Below are 6,000 nucleotides of genomic sequence, written 5' to 3' on the forward strand. Positions count from 1 at the left end.
GCAGGAGAGCAAATTATTATGGCACCCTTCAATTGCTGGAAAGGGAGAATTTATGGTTTAGTCAGTGCTATTGAATGAAAAGGGAAGAACTAAGAGGTATGGCAGTAATACTCCTTTAAGGAAGAAATGTTATCCATTTCAAAGGAACCCTAACAATAAAATGTATTGTCAGCATTTTGATTATCATTGTACCTCTTTCAACTCAGACATTAGTCTCTCACAAAAGACCAAGGAGGGGAAGAGAATAATGTGTATTTTCAGATAATTGGCCAAGAAGAACTAATAATTATATACTAGAGATTTTGACGAAGGTAGACTTTAAAATTTGTAAAATTTGTAAAAATCTGTAAAATTTCCTTGGAATCAAGATCAACTTACGATCACATGGAGGGACATCATTTCCCTAGCAAAATAGTGATTTGCCATTTGCCTTGAGATTTCCCGGTGTTTCTCCATCCAAGAGAGGTCCAACATTTCAAAGTCACCATGAAAATTTACAAATTAGCATGGCAGAATTATTGTTGCCAATGCAATGTAAACAGTTTACTCTTCTGAATATATATAGAAATCTAGAGTCCCCAAACATGCTCTTGGATCATAGCCACAACGTGTTAGCCGATCAGCAGTAAAGTAGGCATGGATAGATACCAGATCTACAGTAAACCCCAAAAGATGCCTGCAGAGCCCTGAATACACGTTCCAGTTAATTTCCCCAGAGATAACATTATATGCTAGACAGTGTTCTCAGTTCCTTTATTTGAGAAATAAACTTTGAATAAATATCCTCCCATGGAAGCTCCGAGCATAAAGAAAAAGGTAAATTTCTCAAAGGGCAAATTCTGTTATTTGGCTGCATGGGTGAGCACAATGGAAAGATGAGCTGAACAGGAGTCAGATGTGATTAACAAATTTGTTGAAGTGGAAAAGAAAAGGTGATTCACTGCATGGCTTCATCTCCTGTCATAATTAAAGAAAATAAAGTGCCGGGTGGGTGAAGCACAGAATCCCTGCAAAAAGTATATGTGTGTGAGAGAGAGGGGGGGAGGAGGGAGAGGGAGGGAATGGTAAATATAAGACCCAAATAGCAGGACCTTTCAAAAGAAAATGCACCACTCGTGAGTTTTCAGAGACAATTGATTTCTACAATTTAAACTGAGAGTTCATGAACAGTGTAAAGACCACCCACAATGAGAATCATAAATGGAAATGAAACAAAGTGGTCAAGGGACTTCAGAGCTCTGAGAGAAGAGAAAGATTGTCAAATCAGTTAAAGGGAAATGAGATGAAAGCTAAGCGCCAGTAACGTTTGAGCCTGATCACTCTGCCTGAGAGTCAAGCTGTCAATAATGGGGCAAAACTGGGTCCTCAGTAGAAAGTTAGAGGTCACTTGATTTACCAGTAGACTTTTTTTTTGGGGGGGGGGGAAGCAGGGGAAGGAGAATCTCAAGTAAGAATATGCTTTTCAGAAAACATTTTGCCTAAGAAGACTTAATGCCTCAGAGACCTTATGCCAGTCAAAGAAGAGAGATGATGGACACAGTAGTGTAACTCCCAACATGACAGATTTTCTGTCCTATACTACCATCCCATCAGAAACCTAATAAATCTCAAGTTTTAATGTTTTCCTTGGACAAACTGAATCAGACAAAACTAAGATCTCTTCCTACTCCATATTTTGTTGGTTCCTCAAAAATATGGCATCAGATTTCTCAGAGAATTCTTAAAAGCTGAAGTACAGCTGCCAATAGTGTTTTATTGGCCATCGATCAGCTAAGACTGCCTCCTAAAACTCACCTTTTCTTCCCTCTAAACTAGGGGTGCCCAACCTTGGCAGTTTTAAGACTTGTGGACTTCAACTCCCAGAATTCTGGGAGCTGAAGCCCACAAGTTCTAAAGTTGCCAAGGTTGGACACCCCTGCTCTGAACCATACCTCATTGTGTATAGCACAATGAAAGCCCTTCTACAAAATCTGATTCACATTTAGCTGGAGAGACAAAAAAAAAGAAAAAAGAGGAGGGATGCCATTGTGCAGTTCCCAATATTAATCAACTATTAGCAAACAGTATACAAAACAATTATTTACATTAAACTTGAGACCAGGCACCTTCTTGCCTTCTTCAAATGATACAACATAGATCGTTTTCTAAAGAGTCAGAGAATCTTGATGTGAATTATGTTTCCTGTCCTCTTATTGAATTGCACTTCAGCATGATCCTAGAGAGAGTTGTAAAAGGTGAGGTTAAGGAAGTGGAGAGGTCTTGTATTGAAGAACTCACCGTAGTCTGTCTCGTCTTCTTTGACTCCGTCTTGTTTTCTATGAGAGACCGAGACGAAAAGACGAACGTATTTTGTCAGGACTTCGGTTCCGTCGTTTACAAAGGAAGAGTATTCAGTAAAATGTAGTCAGTAGTATGTTCATTACACCAGCTGTTTGATGGTTGGAGACTGCACTTGACATATTTGGGTTACTCAATAAGTAAGGGAAGAACATAAAATGATGGGACCAGATTTTTTGGGAGGTGGGTGGAAAGGGATTGAATAAGTTTGTTTGGTTTTTTTTTTTAACTGTTGCATCTAAGACGCTTGCTCCTGGGGAGGAAAGCTATGGCAAATCTAGACAGCATACTAAATAGCAGAGACATCAACCTACCAACAGAAGTAGTAGTAATAATAATAATAATAATAATAATAATAATAATAACAACAACAACAACAACAACAACAACAACAATAATAATAATAATAATAATAATAATAATAATAATAATAATAATAATAATAATAATAATAATAATAATAATAATAATAATAATAAGTTGGAAGGGACAAATGGCTGTCCAGTCTTTTCTTAAAAACTTCCAGTGTTGGATCATTCACCACTTCTGGAGGCAGGTTGTTCCACTGGTTAATTGTTCTGTCAGGAAGTTTTTCCTTAGTTCTAGGTTGCTTCTCTCCTTGATTAGTTTCCATCCGTTGCTTCTTGTCCTGCCTTCAGGCACTTTGGAGAATAGCTTGACTCCCTCTTCTTTGTGGCAGCCCCTGAGATATTGGAACACTGCTATCATGTCCCCCCTCGTCCTTCTCTTCATTAAACTAGACATACCCAATTCCAGCAACCATTTCTTATATGTTTTAGCCTCCAGTCCCCTAATCATCTTTGTTGCCCTTCTCTGTACTCTTTCAAGAGTCTCAACATCTTTTTTACATCGTGGTGACCAAAACTGGATGCAGTATTCCAAGTGTGGCCTTACCAAGGCATTGTAAAGTGGTATTAACACTTCACGTGCTCTTGATTCTACCCCTCTGTTAATGCAGCCTAGCACTGTGTTGGCTTTTTTGGCGCCTGCAGCACACTGCAGGTTCATATTTAAGTGATTGTCCACTAGGACTCTGAGATCCCTCTCACAGTTACTACTATTGAGCAAGGTACCCCCTATACTATACCTGTACATTTGGTTTTTCTTGCCTAAATGTAGAACCTTACTTTTTTCACCATTGAATTTCATTTTGTTAGATAGCGCCCAGTGTTCAAGTCTGTCCAGATCCTCCTGTTTCTTAAGCCTATCTTCTGGAGTGTTGGCTATTCCTGCCAGCTTGGTGTCGTCTGCAAATTTGATGAGTTCCCCATCTATCCTCTCGTCCAAATCATTGATGAAGATGTTGAAGAGCACTGGGCCCAGAACAGAGCCCTGGGGCACCCCACTACACACTTCCCTCCATGTAGATGCAGTTCCATTGAGGACCACATGCTGAGTACAGCTGGTCAGCCAGCTATGGATCCATCTGGTGGTGATGCTGTCTAACCCACATTTTTCTATCTTATCAAGTAGTAGGTTGTGATCTACTTTATCAAATGCCTTACTGAAGTCCAAGTAAATTATATCCACAGCATTCCTCTGATCCACTAATTTTGTCACTTGGTCAAAGAATGCAATAAGATTTGTCTGGCATGATCTGATTTTGACAAACCCATGTTGACTTTGTTTGCCTCTAGGTGTTCGCTGATTTGTTGTTTGATTATCTTTTCCAAAATCTTCCCAGGTATTGAGGTCAGGCTGATAGGTCTGTAATTTCCTGGATCCATTTTTTTCCTTTTTTTTTTTTGAAGATGGGAACTACATCAGCTCTTTTCCAGTCCTCTGGTAGTTTCCCAGTGCTCCAGGATCTTTGAAAAATATAGTTCAGTGGTTCTGAGATCACATCTGCCAGTTCCTTGAGAACCTTGGGGTGTAATCCATCTGGTCCTGGTGATTTGAACTCGTCTAGGCTGGACAGGTACTCAATTACCGTTTTCTTGCCTATCTTAACTTGCGTTTCTATTCTGTTTTTATGGCACTATTTTTGATAGTTTGGGCTGTTTTTTCCCTTTGTGTAAAGACAGATGGAAAAAAACAAGTTAAATAGTTCTGCTTTCTCCCTGTTGCTTGTCACCTTCTTGCCACTTTCCCCCACTAATGGACCAATCATTTCCTTAACTTTTTTCTTGTTTTTTAAATGTTGAAAGAAGCTTTTTTTTTGTTATTTTTGACTTTGGTCGCAAGCCTTAGTTCATTTTGAGCCTTAGCTTTCCTCACTTCATCTTTGCAGGCTTGGCCTATTTGCTGATATTCTGCCTTAGTTATGTGCCCCTCTTTCCACTTTTTATACTTGTCCTTTTTATCTTTCAATTTATCAGAGAGTTCTTTATGAAACCAACCATGCTGGTTTCTTTTGAGAGCTGTTATTTTTCTTCTTTGTTGGTATTGTGCTAGACTGGGGTTTTATTATCTCACTTTTCAAAATTTCACAAGCTTCTTGAGTTGTTTTGCCCTTGAGGATTCTCATCCATGGAATCCTTCCCAAGCCCTCTCTAAGTTTATTGAAATTAGCTCTCTTAAATTCCAAGACTCTAGTTTGACTGTGTTCTATTGCTTGTGCTTCCATAATGTTGAATTCCAATATTGCATGATCACTTCCTCCCAAGGTTCCTGTGGCTTCAACACTTTCTATCATTTCATCTCTGTTAGTGAGAATTAGATCCAATATGGCTAATCCCCTAGTTCCCTTCTCTACTTTTTGGGAGACAAAGATGTCTGCTAGGTTTGTCAGGAATCTGTTTGATCTTCCACTTGGTGCAGAATTTGTCTCCCAGTTGATGTCAGGGTAGTTAAAGTCCCCCATTACTACTGTGATGTGCTTCCTACATACCTTAGCTAGCTGACTAGCAAAAAGTTCATCTATTTCCTCTGTTTGGTTGGGTACCTATAGTATACACCTATGGGAATGTCATTCCCCCCCCCTTTTATATTGACCCAAATGCATTCAAGACAGTTTTCATCATTGTTGTGCTCTATTTCTGTAGAGATGTAGTTATTTCTTATATAGAGAGCAACTCCACCTCCTCTTTTATTTGGTCTGTTTCTTTTAAATAATTTAAATCCCTCTAGCTTTGTGTTCCATTTGTGGGTTTCATCCCACCATGTTTCCGTAATGACAACAATATCATATCTGCCCTCATTAACCTGAATTTCTAGTTCACCCTGTTTGCTGTTGGCTAATTCATACGCATACTCAGCATGAGAAGAACATTCTATGAATTAGTATAAATGCCCTATCAACATATCTTCTGTTTTCTTCCTCTCATAAAAAGATGAGTGGGCCACCAACGTTGACCACAGCTAAATCTAAAGGAATCCTCCCCTAGTTTCTAAATATAAAATAAGAAACTAATCAATTCTAAAAAAAAAATATCTGGATGGGGGCTTTCATCAGATTTAAAACTGGAAAAGCAAAGCAACTTTGCAGGAAAATTGGGGGGGGGAGTATAAGTATAAACTGCAGCATAGATGGGAAGGAATCTTTGAGGCCAAGTGAGTGGCATTAAAAATCATACTGAACAGATGAAAGGCTCTGAAAGTGAGGAAGCATATCCATTGCCAAGGGCAGACTTTAATTTGAACTGAAATAGGCAGTAAAAAAGACGGTTGAAGCTTCCATTTATAAATGGGGTGCGTATTTCT

The sequence above is a fragment of the Protobothrops mucrosquamatus genome, unplaced genomic scaffold (genome assembly GCF_001527695.2).
Source record: "Protobothrops mucrosquamatus isolate PMUCROS unplaced genomic scaffold, P.Mucros_1.0 scaffold515, whole genome shotgun sequence".
In the NCBI taxonomy this organism is placed as follows: Eukaryota; Metazoa; Chordata; class Lepidosauria; order Squamata; family Viperidae; genus Protobothrops; species Protobothrops mucrosquamatus.